Genomic DNA, 17,082 nt, shown 5'->3' on the forward strand with positions numbered 1-17,082 from the left:
AGCCTCTCCCAGATTCTGGGCTTAGTTCTGGATGTTTTTCACCCACAATGTTTTATGCAAAAGTGTTGTATTTCCTAAACTTCATTCATTTACCACCTCGATGATTTTCACCATAATAACCTAACCCATTAAATACATAAATAAATAATATTTACTCAATGTTTTGATTAACTTTTTAAAAAACATAAACTTATGTCAAAAAGGAAACTTTGTATCATTCCTGTAAATAAAGAAATAGTATCAATTTCTAAAACTAGAGGAGGAAAAACAAATACAAAGACATTCTTGGTTTCTGGTGCCAGGCCCCAGTTTTGGCTCCAGTCTTATTGATAAGTCATATGTTCTTTCTGGGCCTCTCTTTTCTCTTATGTAAAATGGGATTGTTAGGAGATATGATATGCAAGATGCCAGGTCCTGAGCTGCCATGGAGCAGATAAGAGACTTCTGGCTTGGTATTGGTTCTGCTCGTGCTGACATGGTCTCCCCTCTGCTCTGGACTCGATCCCCGCCTCACCTTCAGGAAAAGGTGGCTGCAGAAAGATTGGGGCTTAGATACTGAGAACGGCAGGGATCTGGGGCACTGAAGATCACAGCCTTCAAATCTCTGGCTATTGTGGGTTAGAGACACAAATTACTCCAGACAGCCCTAAGGGTCACTAAAAATACCCTTTTCTTGGGAGGCAGTGAGTTGTCACTGGAGGCATTCAAACAGAGTTTGGGGGCTTGGAAGAAGATTGTCAGAATTCAAACTCAGTCTGGTTCTCAGGGAAAGGGAGCAAATCCTTCCCCCACCCGCCCATGGGGGCTGGTCCCTGGGGAGTAGGGATGGGGCCCATAGCATTCAGCATCTGGTGCTGTCCACCCCCCTCACATTTATCTAGAATTTTTGAGTTTCCTGTGTACTTTTCAACCACTGTTTCATATGACTCTCCCAGCACGTGGTGAGGGAAGTCAGGGGAGAAAGTGTCTGCCTGCTAAGGAACAGGCGGATCCACAGGGGCCAAGTGACTTGTCCAAGGACACCAGGGTGGTCTTGAACCCAGGCTGTCTGACTCCATTGCCTGGGAAGTGTAGCTTCCTCCTCTGTCACCCAGGAGGCTTGTGGCTGGGGCTCTGGCTGGGACAAGTCAGTATGATCCCTGGCTGGCCCCTTCCCTCTCAGAAGAAAAGCGGTAACAGCCCCTGTCCTGCAGAGGCTCCGCTCCGGAAGCCACCCCTCCTAGGTCATCCTCTGCTTCCTTTGGCCCTAGCCAAGGAAACAGCCCAAGGGCAGGGAAGAGAGCTAGCAGAGAAGAGTGCTAGCAGTCTGGTATGAAGTGGGAGGAGAGAGGGCAGGGAGAGTCAGACACACAGGTGGACAGTGACAGGGGACACGTGGATAAAGATGGATAGAGATATGGAGAGACCCGAAGAAAGCTAGGTGGACAGACACAGACAGACACACACAGAGGGGCAGACAACACCGAGGGCAGGAGGAAGACCACAGAGACACAGAACGAAGTTGGAGCCAAAGATAAAGACGGCTGGGATACGCACGCAGAGACCGGAATCCGCCCAACCTCGCAGAAAGGGAAGGACAGAGGGCCCCCGCCGGAAGCCGGGAGGTGGAGAGCGCCCGGGAGCGCGGGGAACCGGGAAAGCGCAGGCAGCTGCCGACGCCCCCCCACCGCCTCCCCTCCCCCCGCCCCCGCCATCCTTCCCGGAGCAGCCGGGTGTGGGGGGCGGGGGATCGGCCCGCTTCCCGGCAGGGGGCGCCCTGGCCCCGTGGCCCGGTCGGCCGGCGGAGCTCCGGCAGGGGCGGGGCGGGCTGGGGCCCCGGCCCGGGCCGGCGGCGGGGGTGGGGGCGGGGGCGGGGTGCCCCGGCTGCTCTCCGGGCCCCTCGGCCGCCTTTATAAGCCCGCCGGGGAGGTGGCCCCGGCAGCGTCGCTCTCCCGCCACTCCGCGCCGTCGGTCTCAGCGCGCCGACCCCACGTCGCTTGTGCCAGGAGACCCTCGCCCACGAACTCTGCTCAGGTAAGGACTCGGTGCCGTCCTCGGCTCTCCGGGACCCCCAGGGACGGGGTCGATTCCGGCCTCTCCTACATCCTCCTCTCGTCCGGTGGTGGCGGCGAGGATAGATGTAAATGTCAGGGCGCGGATCTCCGCATCTCCACACCACCCAGGGCAGCCCGTTCGGGACCCTCAGACACCTGTCCCGTTCCAGTTCTCGCGCGCATCCGGGGCTCCCGGCAGCGCGCGGGGCCGGGCTGGAGATTGGACGTGGCGCCCGCGGGGACCGCGAGCTAAGGGGACAGTGCTCGGGACCGCTGCTGTAGTCCTGGGATCTCCTGCCTCCTGGGTCTCTGCCCGGGACTTACACCTTCCATCTACGCGCCTCTCCCGGGTGTCTGGTGACTGAGCAGCCCTGATGATACCCCCTTGGTGGGAGATCAAGAGACTCAGGCTGCCAACCCCAGCACTCAGCCTGGTTCCCTGCCATGACTCCCACCTGGAAACCTCTAGATCGCGCCACTGCCGCCTGGGGAGGAGGCTGGTGTGTCCATGTGGGGTCCAAAGTAGTTTGGGCCAGAGCTGGGATGAGTAGAGGGAGAGAGGCACTAGGGGGTCCCAGAGCCACATGGTGGGGGGTGGGGGTGGGGAGAGGGGACCTCTGGCCAGTGGTTTTGTTTGTCTGGGAGCTGGGGTGGGCACGGTTGGTCGGGGCAAAGCTCTGGAGCCCTCGAAGCCTAGGGAGCCCAGGACTCACCTCTGGCAGTGCTCAGGTGAGTGGGTCATCCAGGGCTGGTTCCCACGCCCAGTTTAAACAAAAAACAGTTCAATGCCTGGTCACAATGGTGGGGTGGAAGCTGAGAAAAGGCCCATCATTGTTCCTTCTGACCCTTTTCCAACATAATGGGGTAGGGGACTTTACAAAGGCCTCTGGCTGGTGGAGGAAAAATCTGGAGATTGAAAGAGGGGGCCATTCTCAGGCCAGAAGGGGCTTTGGGCCCTAGGGAAAACTGTAGATGAGCAGGCTTCCCAGGGAGGCAAGGTTTGGTTCCCACACTAGCCGGGATGAGAGCTGTTCGTTGAGTGCCTGCTGTGTGCCAGCTCTGTTCCAACACTTCACATGTATCATCTGGTTTACAGATGGGAAAACTGAGGCTTACAGACATTAAGCAAGTGATGAAACTAGGATTCGAACCCAGACTCTAACCCCCACAACCTCAGCTTCCTGATTCCATTCTCCCGCCCAAGGGATGAAGGAGCAGACCCTCAGTTCTGGGCTCCATTCCTGCCCACCCTCCAAACTTGCTTTCTCCAAGTGTTCAGTCCTCCCCACCTGCCCATCTTGGCCCTCTGTCCCTTTTTTTCTTACTAAACTTCATGCCTCTGAATTCACTAAGCAGAAGAGGCCCCTGAACACAGCTCCCCAACTTCCCCGCCCCTGGAGTGAGACCAGAGTGAGTGTCCATGCCCGCGGCACCATCTGTAAATGAGGAGTGTGCCTCTTGTGTAAGACTCTTGTGAGGAATAAAACTGAACTGAGGCCAGAAACAAAATACTCTCTTTATTCAACAAATATGAAGCTTTGCGCCAAGCCCTGTTCTAGGTGCTGGCCAAGGAGCAGCGAAGAGAACAGAGTGGTATTTGGACATTCGCATAGAATTGTAATCAAGGAATTCACAAGGGAGGAGATTAAAATGCAATAACACGTGTAAGATTGGTAGGCCAACATTTTGTTCTCACTAATAGAGCAGGCAACCTAGCTGTGTGACCTGGGACGTGTTCTGTCCCCTGTTGTGCTTCAGTGTCTTCCTTTAAGCTGAGGATATCAATAAACTACCTACCGGTGGTGAGTTCTGGGTATGACTAATGCGTGCAAGGTGTTTAGCTGGTGTCTGTGCTTAAGAAAATATTGGCTACAGTCAGCTCTAATCTCAGCAAAAAAATGCAACCCTAACCCTGGGTGTACGGTTATGTCACTCACTGCCCCTGACCCCTGGTCACCCACCTTACCTGGGCTCTGCCCAATCTGTGATGGGCTGCCCTAGAGGGTGGCACGGTGCCTTTGCCCATACTCAAAAGCCACCTCCTATCATCCTGGATGCAGCCTTGGTCAGGAGCCTGGAGTTCTGTGCTGGGCACAGGTTTGGGGCTGTTATCTCTGCAGGACCTCCTGCCCCCTCTGCCTGTTCTTCTGTCTGTGTCCCGGCTTGGAAATGGAGCGAAACAGCACTCAAGCCCTGCCTGTCCAGTGGCTTACATATCCGACATTCGCTGTAAGCTAGATGTTGTCCTCCCCTTATGTTTCCTAGGAGGAAGCTGGTCTTAGGGGAAGGGATTTGCACGAGGACACACAGATGCTACCGGTGGAGCTGGGGTGAGGGACCAGGTGGTGAGAATTCCAAGTCTGGTGATCTCTGTGTTCTACCCATCCCTGGGGATGAGGTCCTCTTCATCCAGGAGCAGGATCTAGCAGCACAGCCCAGAGTTCTCACCTTGAAATAGGCCCGACTGATGTTATCGATACAAACCCTAGAGCTGGAAGAGAGCGTTTCGGGGAGAGTGAGCAAGCTGGGTTGAGAACCAGCGCTCATGGGGCGCCTGGGTGGCTCAGTTGGTTAAGCAACTGCCTTCGGCTCAGGTCATGATCCTGGAGTTCCAGGATCGAGTCCCACATCGGGCTCCCTGCTCAGCAGGGAGTCTGCTTCTCTCTCTGACCCTCTTCCCTCTTGTGCTCTCTATCTCTCAATCTCTCTCTCTCAAATAAATAAATAAAATCTTTAAAAAAAAAAAAAAAGAACCAGCGCTCAGAAATCTGCACGTGGCCGCAGGAATGCTGACTCAGCTTTCCCAAGGCAACGTAGTCACGGGCAGGCTGGAGCTAGGCTGGGCCGTATGGCTTCATTTTTTGTTTTTTTTTTTTTTTCCCTTCTAGAGGTATCCTGACTTTTAGAGGGCAGGGGCAGTAGCTTGCTGGGGGCAGTAGATTGGAGGTTCGTTCCCAGCATTCCTATGTGACCCTGAACAAGTCACTTTCCCTCTGAGCCTCAGAAGAGGAAATCATCTGTAATGTGGGTTAATAATGTGTACTTTGCAGCTGCCATGAGGGGCCAGCAAGATAATAAATGGTTTTCCAACACTGGGTTGAACCAGTGTTCCCGGGGTATTTTCCTTCACCACTAGCAGGCGATCCATAGGGCCTGAGAGAGGCCCTGTTTAGGTTAAAAGGCCTGGACAACAGGGGAAATCCTGGCTTCAGGGTTGGCATCTTGGGTGACCTGAGACAAATCACTTGGCCTCTCTGAGTGTTGGGTTCACAGTAGGCCCTTAGCAACTTTGGTAGAATGTTCAGTGTCCAAAGAACATTCAGGAACAGTTTCTATATTTTCCACCTCCCCATACCACCCCCCAACATTTCATGATTGCTCCCAGAAAAAGTTCATGCTTCAAGTTTTCCATGCTGAAATTCTCAACCTCACTGTGGCATGAAATCAATTGTTTGCATTTAATTTGACTTCTCAAATTAAGGGGTAAAATTTGAGATGAGGGTAGGGGGTTGGGGGAGGAGATGAGGAAAACGAAGTTAAACCAGATGTGTTTTTGTTTAACTGTTGGATGGTGGTTAAACTGCCTGAGTATTACCATGGTTCTTTCTGGATTCCAGTAACCAGGAGTCAGGTTTCACTAAAAATTGTAGTGTTCCTTCTCAGCAAATGTGGGCTTGCCCTCCCCATTATTATTATTATTATTATTCTTTTATATTCGTCTGCAGCCACAAAGTACTGGGCAGTGAGAATACCTCACAGATGCCTGGGATTTCAGAGCTGGAAGGTGTTTAGCAGCTGACTTGGTCAGCTGGCTGCTTTGCAGACCAGGGAGACTGAGGCCCAGAGAGGGGAAGGAGCTTGCCCAGGGTCACCTAGCTGCTTAGGGCAGAGTTGGACTGGGAATTCAGTCTCTCGGCTCTAAGGTCCATGACTTTCCTAAAAGTAACTGCTGTCTTGAATTTGGTGTGTCTCATTTCCATAGTACATCCATAGTGTATCTATCTTTTGAAAAGAAAGTTGTCCAGGGAGGATGCAGACAGTGTGCATTGGTAGGAAAAGGATCTTCAACTCAGGAGAGCAGGGTTTGAGTCCTGAGCTGTTGATATACTACCCATATGACCTTGGGCAAGTCATTTCCCCTCTCTGAGCCTCGGTGTCCTTGTTGGTAAGCCCAAATGCCTGACATCCTCAAGACTAGGAACGGGTCTAATTCAGTCCATTGGCTTTCCCATATTTATGGCCTAGGTTATGGCAGGTCTGTCACAGACTGCCCTCCAAATGGGGCAGGGGACAGCTGTGGCGGATTGTTGACTCCTGCAGTGATTTAAAAACATTTATTTAGTTGTTGCTGTTATTCAGCCAAGTGATTTCATTTTACTTCTTTAGAAAGATGAGAAGACGTGGCCACACTGGGCCGCATCCCGGCCTGGCCACCATGGGTGCAGCTGATTAGCAGCTGCTCTGTCCGCTTGACCGCAGCCCTCACAGCTCCCTTCTCCCTCATGCTCACCGACCTCATGGACACGATCTGCCTGCCTTCTGAGTTTGCAGTTTCTGGGCGAGGTGCTGTGAGGCCTTGGAAGGAGGGCTCAAATCTCATCTGAACAACGGCATGAGGCTTGGGCCAGCCCTCGGGGGGCTCACGGTAGGAATGTGGGACACATGGACATAAGTCCCTCTTCTGTGGCTACATGGAGGCAGCTTTCTTCCTGCTCTGGTGTTCCCTGGGAAGAGGCTAAGGGCTCTAGAAGTCTAGGGGTGACGGCAGCAGCCTGTCAGGACTTAGCTGGGCCTGGGGCCTACCCAGTTAGGGACAGGCAGCTGTGGGTGCTTCAGGGCACAGATCACACAGCTCCCTCAGGGAAAGGACTCCCTGGACTAGTAGCAGCTCACCTAAATGCTCCCAACAGCCCTGCGTGCTGGTGTCACTCACTTCCGAGACAGGAAACACCATCTTGCGCTCTGAACCCAGGGCTCTGTTGGGCCCCCTTTGTTGAGTGCCAAGGCCTAGCCATGACAGGCAGGCGTCATGGTGACAACACAGACCTCCAAGTCACTGTGACTGAGCTTGAGGGCAGTGTGGCAGGCCATGAAGCCTCATGGTCAAATACAGGGGGTCTGGAAGCAGCTGCCTGGACGTGAGATTCTAGAAGGTCTCCACAACTGTTCTAGGGGTACAAGATGAACAAGGAGGTCAGTTACCCCACCTGACAACCTGATAGTAACCACAGCCCCCTTCCCCCGCCCTCCCGCCCTTGCGCTTGTGGAGGAGCTCAGAAATGTGCCCCGTGTGGGTTTGCATTTTCTAAGTACCCGCCAGCAACCAGGCACCTTCAACATTATCTCTGATCCCTTACCTCCTCCCCACGTCCTGCCCTTTTGCAGATGAGACTGAGGTTCAGAGGGTAGACATGCTGGGTTCAAACCCTTCCCCAGTTCTTCTGACCCAGGGAAGGGAGGAGATGGGAGGGGAGGCTATTTCTGGGAAAAAGACCTCCATGACACCTCCCCCACCCCGCCGGGTTCCAAAGAAGTATCTTCATTCTCCCAGACCTCAGTTTGTGGTTCGGGTGGATGAACTTCACCAGGTCAGGTATGCAGGCTGCCAGGCAAAGCTCAGCAAACATTTTATGTTCTTTAAAAAAGTGTTTAGGTGGCTTTTATTTGAAAAGCCATAAATCCAACCTTTAAAAGGATCTGCCATGTGACTTCTCTTGCCTTCTTTGATCCACCTTTTCACTTTGTCTAGGAAACAACAGGGTGGGTGTCCTCTCTGATCCCAGGCTGAGGCTCCCAGTTTTCTGGGAGCCTCAGGCCTCTTGTAGGCTGTCACTGAACTGTGTCAGGCTTGGCCTTTCTGAGTATCATTTGTCAGTTTCTCCTTCCACCTGTCCCCACACTGACTTACCACCGGCTTCTTAACATACAGGAGTTAATAACTTACCCATCTGCCACCGTTCTGGGCAGAAAGTGTCTCAGCAGATTGAGTCTCCCTCCCCTCCCTCACCCCTACTTAGCACTCACTGCTGCACCTACTGTTTTCTCTGCCTCCTTAAGCGAGTGCTCCCACCCCCCACCCCCCACCCCCCCCACCCCCGCCAACATGTACCAATGCTAACTAATACCTGCAAATATTGCCAGGCCAGGGGTGACCTGGAATTGCTCATTGGTCTTAACAGCAGCCCTGTGTGGCCAGTGCTATCATCCCCACATTACAGAGGAGGAAACTGAGGCACGAAGTCACCCAGCTGGGAACTGGGAAGCAAACACGTTTGTCCCCTACCATTGCCAATCCACCCAGTCAGGGCTGCTTCCTTCTCTGTGACATAAATGATACAATCCACTTTCCTAGAAGAATCTGGTTCTTTATTTTGAAATCGTCAGATTTGGTAATTCATGTTTCAGTTCAGCTAGCCAGATAGCAAAGATGAACAGGGCTCCTCTCAACAGCCGGTCCAAACCCTTGCCTGAATCATGTGGATTTTTTGTGTGTGTGTGAAAATGATGTGTTTTTTTTTCCTCCTGTAACCTAATCCTGATAATTAACATCTAAGGGCTTCCTCTGCCTCAGGAACACGGAGCTAATCACTTTGAACGGTTGTATTGTATTTTTGCCTCTTCATTTACAGAAGAGCAAACTGAAGCTCAGAGAAGCTGTGTAACCTTTCCTATGCCACACAGCTGGAAAAGGGCAAGAGAACCAAATCCAGGTCTCCTGCTGTCTTGCTTAATCAGATTAGCATCTGAATTAAAATCTTTTGTTTGTATACAAGCCCTCAGGGGATGGTGCATTTGTTTTCACTGGAACCATCTGCCTCTGGGGTTTGGGAAGTGTGGTAGGAGGCCTGAGGGGTAGGGGTGGGAACCAAGTAGGCAGTCCTGTTTGGGCAGCAGCTCCTGTTTTCAGACAGTGGGTCTCAATGGGCCTGGACACCCCCTCTTATAGTCCAGAGGAAGGATGTGGCAGTCCTGGCAGGAAGCACCCTCAGAAAGCCAGAGGAGGGTGCCTGGGTGGCTCAGTTGGTTGGGTGACTGCCTTCGGCTCAGGTCATGATCCTGGAGTCCTGGGATCGAGTCTGGCATCGGGCTCCTTGCTCAGCAGGGAGTCTGCTTCTCCCTCTGACCCTCTTCCCTCTCGTGCTATCTCTCATTCTCTCTCTCTCAAATAAAAATAAATAAAATCTTAAAAAAAAAAAAGAAAAAAGAAAGCCAGAGGAGCCTGAGTTTGAATCCCAGCCCTGCCCTTTTTCATGCTGTGTGACCGTGGGTAAGTTCCTTTCCCTCTTGGCTTTCAGTTACCCCACAACCAGGGCTTGTATTGAGGCAAGGCCTTCGGGCTTTTCTAGTTCATGTATGGCAAGTAGTTACACTCGTCAGGTATCACTAATCAACCACTGCTCTTTTTCCTTCTGAACTTCAGGGCCTTCTAAATGCAGTCCTCCAGGCAGCCCTTATCAACAAATTAGAGTCGGCACACAAGACTGAAAGATACCCCAGATCCAAATTAGATGTTGTCATTGTGTGGAGGGTGGAGAAGGGACAGGCCCAGGGTAGCCCCCAGGTCAGTGTCCCCCTGCTCCTTAGTCTCCTTTTCCTTGTGCAGGAAAGCAGGAGGCGCTCAGAACTAGACTGGGCCAGAACTTCCCTCTGGTGCCGGGTGGGGACCTTTCCTGGGGCACACAGCGGAGCCCATGTTTAGTCCTCAAGGGGGGGGGCGGTGCTGGCTTTTGGGGCTGGTGACGACCCAGGCTTTATAGTAAGAGTAGAAAGAGGCTGTTTGCAGATAGTCCTGGAGAGTTAGGCTCACCCCTCCCCCACCCTCTGTAATAGTATTAATAGTAGTAATAATGGTAGAGTAATAATAGTGGAGTTATTAACGTTAGGGGCGCCTGCGTGGCTCAGTCGGTTAACTGTCTGTCTTTGGCTTAGGTCATGATCCCGCGGTCCTGGGATCGAGTCCCGCATCAGGCTCCCTGCTGAGCAGGGAGCTTCTCCCTCTGCCCCTCCCCCTGCTTCTGCTCGCTCTCTCTCAAATAAAAAAAAATTTAAATTTTAATTTAAAAAGAATGACTTTGGGGCACCTGGGTGGCTCGGTCGTTAAGCGTCTGTCGTCGGCTCAGGTCATGATCTCAGGGTCCTGGGATCAAGCCCCGCATCGGGCTCCCTGCTCAGCGGGAAGCCTGCTTCTCCCTCTCCCACTCCCCCTGCTGTGTTCCCTCTCTCGCTATCTCTCTCTGTCAAATAAATAAATCAAATATTTTTAAAAAAATTAAAAAAAAGAATGACTTCTTCGGCTATATTTTGAATATTTTATGAATATTTATTATGCACCAAGCCATTCTGCTAAGTGCTTTATACATACACTTTTTAATCCTTCTAGCAACCCATTCTTTTTTTTTATTTAAAAGATTTTATTTATTTATTTGTTAGAGAGTGTGGGCGAGAGAGAGTGAGGGAGAGAGAGTGAGCGAGAGAGAGTGAGCAAGGGTACAAGCAGGGGGAGCTGCAGGCAGAGGGAGAAGCAGCCTCCCTGCTGAGCAAGGAGCCTGAACCTTCTAGCAACCCATTCTTGAAGTGGAGATGACTCAGGTGAAGCAATTTGCCTGAGTCTCCTGGGCTGGTGAACTCAATGGGGCTGCCCAGATTTTAATACATGTTTGTGCAACCCTGCAGCTGGCTCCCTGCCTGGCTCCCTCCCTGGCTCCGTGCTCTTTCCCAGCTCCCCATCCTCACTTCTCCTTGGTGACCGTGCCACCCCTTTACCTGTGTAGAGAGCTCTTCCCTGTGTGGCACCTCCCACAGACCGATGGGGATGGCACAGCAAATGGCATCTCTGCTTTGGCAGGTTAGAAAATTGGGCCTGGAATCCCAAGGAAAGCAATGGTAATCCCTGATCCAAGGGATTTGGTGTTCTACCTGTTCCCTGGGCCTTGCTGAACCGATGGCCCCAGGGAGCAAGGGCCGGAGGCGGGAATTCAGGAGCAGGCTGCTGACTGAGATGGGGCAGGGCTTGGCCTTCCTAGCTCCTGTTCTAATCAGCCACATGACCCTGGATGAGTCACTATGATACTCCCAACCTCAGTTTACAGGCTCCTATCATACTTTTCCATTTTTAAAGCCCATTTATTTATTTGTTTGAAATCTCTACATCCAACATGGGGCTCGAACTCGTGACCCTGAGATCAAGAGTCGCATGCTCCTGGGCACCTGACTGGCTCAGTCGGTGGAGCGTGCCACTCTTTTTTTTTTTTTTTTTAATTTTTTTTAATTTTTTTTTTAAAGATTTTATTTATTTATTTGAGAGAGAGAGAATGAGAGCACGAGAGGGAAGAGGGTCAGAGGGAGAAGCAGACTCCCTGCTGAGCAGGGAGCCCGATGTGGGACTCGATCCTGAGACTCCAGGATCATGACCCGAGCCGAAGGCAGTCGCTTAACCAACTGAGCCACCCAGGCGCCCCGCGTGCCACTCTTGATCTTGAGGTTGTGAGTTCGAGATTACTTAAGAAAAAAAGTCACATGCTCCACTAACTGAGCCAGCCAGGTGTACTTTTTTTTTTTTTAATTTATTTTTATTTATTTGACAGAGAGAGACACAGTGAGAGCAGGAACACAAGCAGGGGGAGTGGGAGAGGGAGAAGCAGGCCTCCCGCTGAGCAGGGAGCCCGATGTGGGACCTGATCCCAGGACCCTGGGATCATGACCTGAGCCGAAGGCAGACACTTAACGACTGAGCCACCCAGGTGCCCCAGCCAGGTGTACTTTTAAAGGCCTTTCTTTATTCATGAACTAACTGAATCCTTAAAACAGCCCCCCAAAAAAATATTGTCTTCATTTTGCAAAAGGGGAAACTGAGGCTCAGGTCAAACCGATGGCAAAATCAGCCCTCAAATTCGGATCAGGATCCCAGGCTAATGGTCTTTCCCCAGATGTGTTCCCCAGACTCTTGCAATCTGATCATCTATGGAGTGTTTGCCTCGGAGTATGAGTTCCTGGAGGGCAAGAACCCCATCCGAATCCTTGGTGAATTCCAATGTGTGGCAAGGTGACTGCCTTCAGTAAGTGCATGTCATTCTTGGATTAACGAAAGGCTGCCACACCCGGCAAGGCTTTCCCCAGCCCAGCTGGACTCTGTTACCATGGGGAAACTTGTGGAGGCTGCCCTGCTGGGTTTGACACCTGAGCCACCCCAGGATGAGCCCGGCTGCCCTGCCTACGTGTCCATTGGTGTCTTCACATCTCCGCTGATGACACCGACTCATGGTTTGGTAGTGATTGGCAGCAGGACGAGCCAGTTTCCTTATTGACAGCTCAGGCCCTTAGTTAGGTATGAGTTCTCCCAACCTCTGACTGGTCTTTTCATCCATTTTGTTCAGAGATGTACCCTCAGTGCCAAACAACCTTAATTTCTTTAGTAATAATAGTAACGGCCGTCATATGCTACATCGATGTGTACCATGCTTTTTGGCACATGGTGCACACTTAATGCATATTTGGTGAATGAATGAATACTTGCGCATCACACCCTGAGGCAGGGCCTAAACAGAGGTTTCCAGGAAGGGAAACCAACCTGTCACCTCCTGGGATAGCCCTAGCCTGTCAGCTCCCTAATTGCCCAGCACTGTCCACAGCCAGCAGCAGCGGAGACTAGCACCTCTCCCGGTGAGGAAGGACAGTGACCACTCCGAGGGAGGTACTGCTGTGATCTAGAGCACACAGGCAGCAGTGAGGCTCAGCCCAGTGAAATAACTTGCCCAGGGTCACAGAGCTGGTTGGTGGTGGAGCTGGGATTTAGACCCAGAGGCTGAGGTCTTTCCCCTTTCCCTCGCAGTCGGCTGAGCAGATTGCTTTTGGCTCTGGTGTGTCTTTCTGGAGATGTCTAGTCCAGAGTTCCAGGCCTGGCTCCAAACAACCTCAATGTATTTAATAATGACAGTAAGAGTGGCCTTTCACCAAGTGCCTATGTGTAGTGTGCCCTGCTAAGCGTTTGACACACCCTTCTCTGTTTGGGTGTCTTAGCCTCCTCACGGAGTAAGTACCCCACTGAGTAGATACCCCACGGAGTACGTACTAGAATCCCTGGGGTTTTTTTTGTTTTTTGTTTTTTTTTTAAAGATTTTATTTATTTATTTGAGAGAGAGAGAATGAGAGATAGAGAGCACGAGAGGGAAGAGGGTCAGAGGGAGAAGCAGACTCCCTGCCGAGCAGGGAGCCCGATGCGGGACTCGATCCCGGGACTCCAGGATCATGACCTGAGCCGAAGGCAGTCGCTTAACCAACTGAGCCACCCAGGCGCCCCTAGAATCCCTGGTTTTAAAAGTAAAGAATAGAAGCCCAGAAAGGGACTCAAGATCCTGCAGCTCATAAGCAGTTAAGCCAGAATTTGAACCTGGGCAGCCTGGCTCCAGAGTATGGGCCCGTAATCATTTAAAACTAGATAAATCTCTGGAGGCCAGATGTGTAAACTCCTGAACCTCCTGGTTCTTCTGGAGCCAGACTTGGGGAGGAGGTGAAAGGCAGGAACAGACTGCATGACGCTTCCCAGCCCCCTGAGCTGAGGAGTGCAAACTTTATCTATCCCCTGTGTGATTCCTGGGGACGGGGAGGTGGGGGTGAGAGGCACAGCAGGGTAGTCCCGGTGTTTCTGGGAACCAGGGTCAGGGGGAGGCCAGGGCAATTAGCCTGGCTGAAGCCACTGCTAACTCAGAAACGTCAGTGGGAGATTGGCCCCAGCCTCCATTCGGGGATCTGGCCTCAGGCCTGACCTTCCTGGGTTTCTTCTATCCCAGCCTTCCAAGGTCTTCCTGGGTTGGGAAATGCCAGAGCACTGGCTTGTGTGAGAACTTGGCATTGATATTTCCTCTGACACCGAATCCCTGGGCTGTGCTGGCCAGCCTGTCCCACTTCCCCCTTTTGGAGGAAGTGGAACGTCAACGTGATTTGAGTAAGTGAGTGTTTCCCAACTGGCACCTGGCCACGGATTGCTCCGCTGTGCAAGGCCTCTAGCTGGGGCTCTGAAGCAGGCCCACCAACCTCCTCAGCCAGTCATGGAGGGTGAAATATGGGGAGAACGCCTGTCTTGTTGGTTTGGCCAGGCCAGGCCCAAGAGGAGGATTCCTGTGAGAGGCAGTGCTGGCCTTCAGCTTTGTCCCCTCGCAGCCTGAAGTGGCTCCTGGGCAAGGGGGGAAGAAAGGGGCTTCCCCTACTTCAGGATATTCCTGCTGGAGTGGCCTTGCTCATCAACTCACCTGGGTGTCAACTTCTTAGCACCTGTCAGGGTGGAGAAAGCAGGAAGCTGAGTCAGGAAGGGGGAAAAGATGAATGTGGGGGACACTCACTCATTCATTCATTCTACAAACATTTTCTTAGTCCACCTGCCTGCTGGACCCAGAGCTAGGTGCTGGAATTCATGCATGAATCTGGTCTAGTTTTTGCCTTCAGAGAACATCCAGTGTTTGGGGGAGATGCTTATGTAAACAGACCCCTTCCCAGGTGGTGTAGGATTAAGGAAAGTTCGAGAGCCATGGGTCCATTCTGCCACCAAGCCTGGGGCAGAATGACCACAAGGGATCTCTGGAGGAGGTGGCGTTAGGTGTTTTATCTTTTTACCCCTCCAACAAATATTTACTGAGCATCTTCTATAGGCAGATGTGGTTCTAGGTGCTGAGTATACCGCAGCGACCACCACCAAGTCCTCTAGGAGCTCCATGGTACCGGAAGAGACACACCATAAAGTAATTAAGTTAATTTCAGACAGTGGGAGTGCTGGGAAGAAAATGGGAATGTGAAAATAGTGGGAGACTGGGCAGGAGTGGGGGCCTCTTCACCTGGAGGGGCAGGGAAGGAAAGGATGCATGGCCTTTGACCTGAAGGAGGAGGAGTGAGCCCAGCATAGTATTGGAGGAAGGGCCTTCCAGGCAGGATGGGCCAGTGCAAAAGCCCCGGGCGGGGGCGGGGGGAGCAGAGCAGAGAAGGTGTGAGTGGTGAGTGGTGTGGGCTGGGGGCCAGGAGGTGATGTCAGAAAAGTGGGCAAGACCCAGACTTATAGACCTCCCACCAGCTGTGGAAGAATGAGGGGAGCTGGCCAGGACAAATAAGGGATTGGGTGACCTCCCATTTGCTGGATGGCCCCTTAGAAAGTTTGAGTAGAAATGGCCCTTGGGACTTGCCATTGCAGCCCTCTCCAAACACAAATGAATGGGTGGCTGAGGCCCAGAGAGGAAAAGTGACCCTCCCAAGGTCATAAATGGAGGTGACGGGACTAGATCTAGGTCCCCTAGCCATCAACCAGTTTTTCGCCAATATGCCCACACAGCCCCTCTGAATTAAGGCGGGCATTTATTAAGCACTTAATCTTTGCCAAGAAAGTTATGAACATTGCCTAGTCTGACAGGAGGAAGGTGAGGCTCAAGAGCAGTACAGGGACCCGGTGAAGGGTCATTCAGACCTGGCTTCCATATAATTGGCTCTGGCCAAGTGACTGAGCCTCAGTTTACTCATAAAATAGGGACAGTAATAATGGTTTTCTAGCTCATAGACTGTTGAGGGTGCAATGAGATAGTATATGTCCAGCACTGAGCATTTTTTGTTTTCATTTAAGTGATTGTATGGACCCTGGGATCTTTCAATGGACTAATCATGATCCTTGTATCAGGCAATCTCATCACTGGTTCACAATGGACCTCTGTCTATTTTATTATTAAAAGTAAATTTAAGCCTGGGTGGTTCAGTCAGTTAAGCATTTGACTCTTGATTTCAGCTCGGGTCATGATCTCAGGGTCTTGGGATCAAGCCCCATGCGCTCAGCAGGGAGGCTGCTTTGAGATTCTTTCCCTCTGCCCCTCCCCCACCAGCACTCTCTCAAATCAATCAATCAATCTTTAAATAAATAAACAAGTAAATCGATTTAAAGCCCCTATGAACTATCATCCACTACCAGGACTAGAATATTGACAGTAATTTACATCTTTCTCTGAGCTCCTTCAACCTCCTCCCACAAACTGTCTTCATGTGGGGTAATCTCTCCTGAATCTAGGGCTTCTCATTCCCAGTTTTAAATTTTTATTTATTTATTTTTTAAAGGTGTTATTTGAGGGGGAGGGAGAGAGAGAGAGAGAGAGAGAGACAGGAAGAAGCAGACTCCCCGCTGAGCACAGAGCCTGCCCCAATTCCAGGACCCTGAGATCATGACTTGACCCCAAGTCAGATGCTTAATTGACTGAGCCACCCAGGCACCCCTATATGTACTTTACAAAGGTGTACCATCCTTTATATAATCTCCTTGGACTTGGTTTTCTCACTGAATCTTATATTGCTGAAATTGATCCAATTGTTGCATGTAGCTGTAATTCTTCTTTTGTTGTTTAAGTAGGCTCCACTCTGGAGCCAGACTCAGGGCTTGAACTCACAACCCTGAGATCAAGACCTGAGCTGAGATCAAGAGTTGGCCGCTTAAACGACTGAGCCATTCAGGCGCTTCAGTAGTTCTTTCTTTCTTTATTTTTTAAGATTTTATTTATTTGACACAGAAAGAGAGCACAAGCAGAGGGGGGAGTGGCAGGCAGAGGGAGAGGGAGAAGCAGGCTCCCTGCTGAGCAGGGAGCCTGATGTGGGGCTTGATCCCAGGACCCTGGGATCATGACCTGAGCCGAAGGCAGACGCTTAACCAACTGAGCCACCCAGGCGCCCTATTTCACAATTTTATTTAATTTCTTGTTGATGGCATTGGGGTTGTGTTCAGGTTTTTGCTAGTGTAGAAAAAGTACCTATGAATATTTATGTACATGTTCTCTAATACATGCAGATAGGACTTTTCTCTTGATACATACCTAGCCACGGATTATTGGGTCATAGGGTACTGAGAATTTGTTCAGCATTACAAGATAAGAGCAAAATGGTTGGATCTCTTTGCACTCCCGCCAGTAATGTATAAGAAATCCTGCTGTTCGTGTCTTCTGTAACACATGGTGTCAGACTTCTTAATTTTTTCCAATCCAGTAAGTATAACAACTTCTCGTTGTAGACTTGATTTGCATTTCCCAGATTACCAGCG

At 51.3% G+C, this 17,082-nt stretch overlaps 1 protein-coding gene across 1 annotated transcript in view; it reads left to right on the top strand.

Moving 5' to 3' along the window:
- Positions 1–1,846: 1,846 nt before the first annotated feature.
- The window catches only part of ALPL (alkaline phosphatase, biomineralization associated), a 54,919-nt gene continuing 39,683 nt past the window's right edge, over positions 1,847–17,082 (top strand). The window contains exon 1 of the mRNA XM_027572523.1: positions 1,847–2,013. The gene's annotated coding sequence lies outside the window, so the exon portion shown is untranslated. The remainder of the gene's footprint in view (positions 2,014–17,082) is intronic.

This window comes from Zalophus californianus, chromosome 4 (genome assembly GCF_009762305.2).
Source record: "Zalophus californianus isolate mZalCal1 chromosome 4, mZalCal1.pri.v2, whole genome shotgun sequence".
NCBI classification, from domain to species: domain Eukaryota; kingdom Metazoa; phylum Chordata; class Mammalia; order Carnivora; family Otariidae; genus Zalophus; species Zalophus californianus.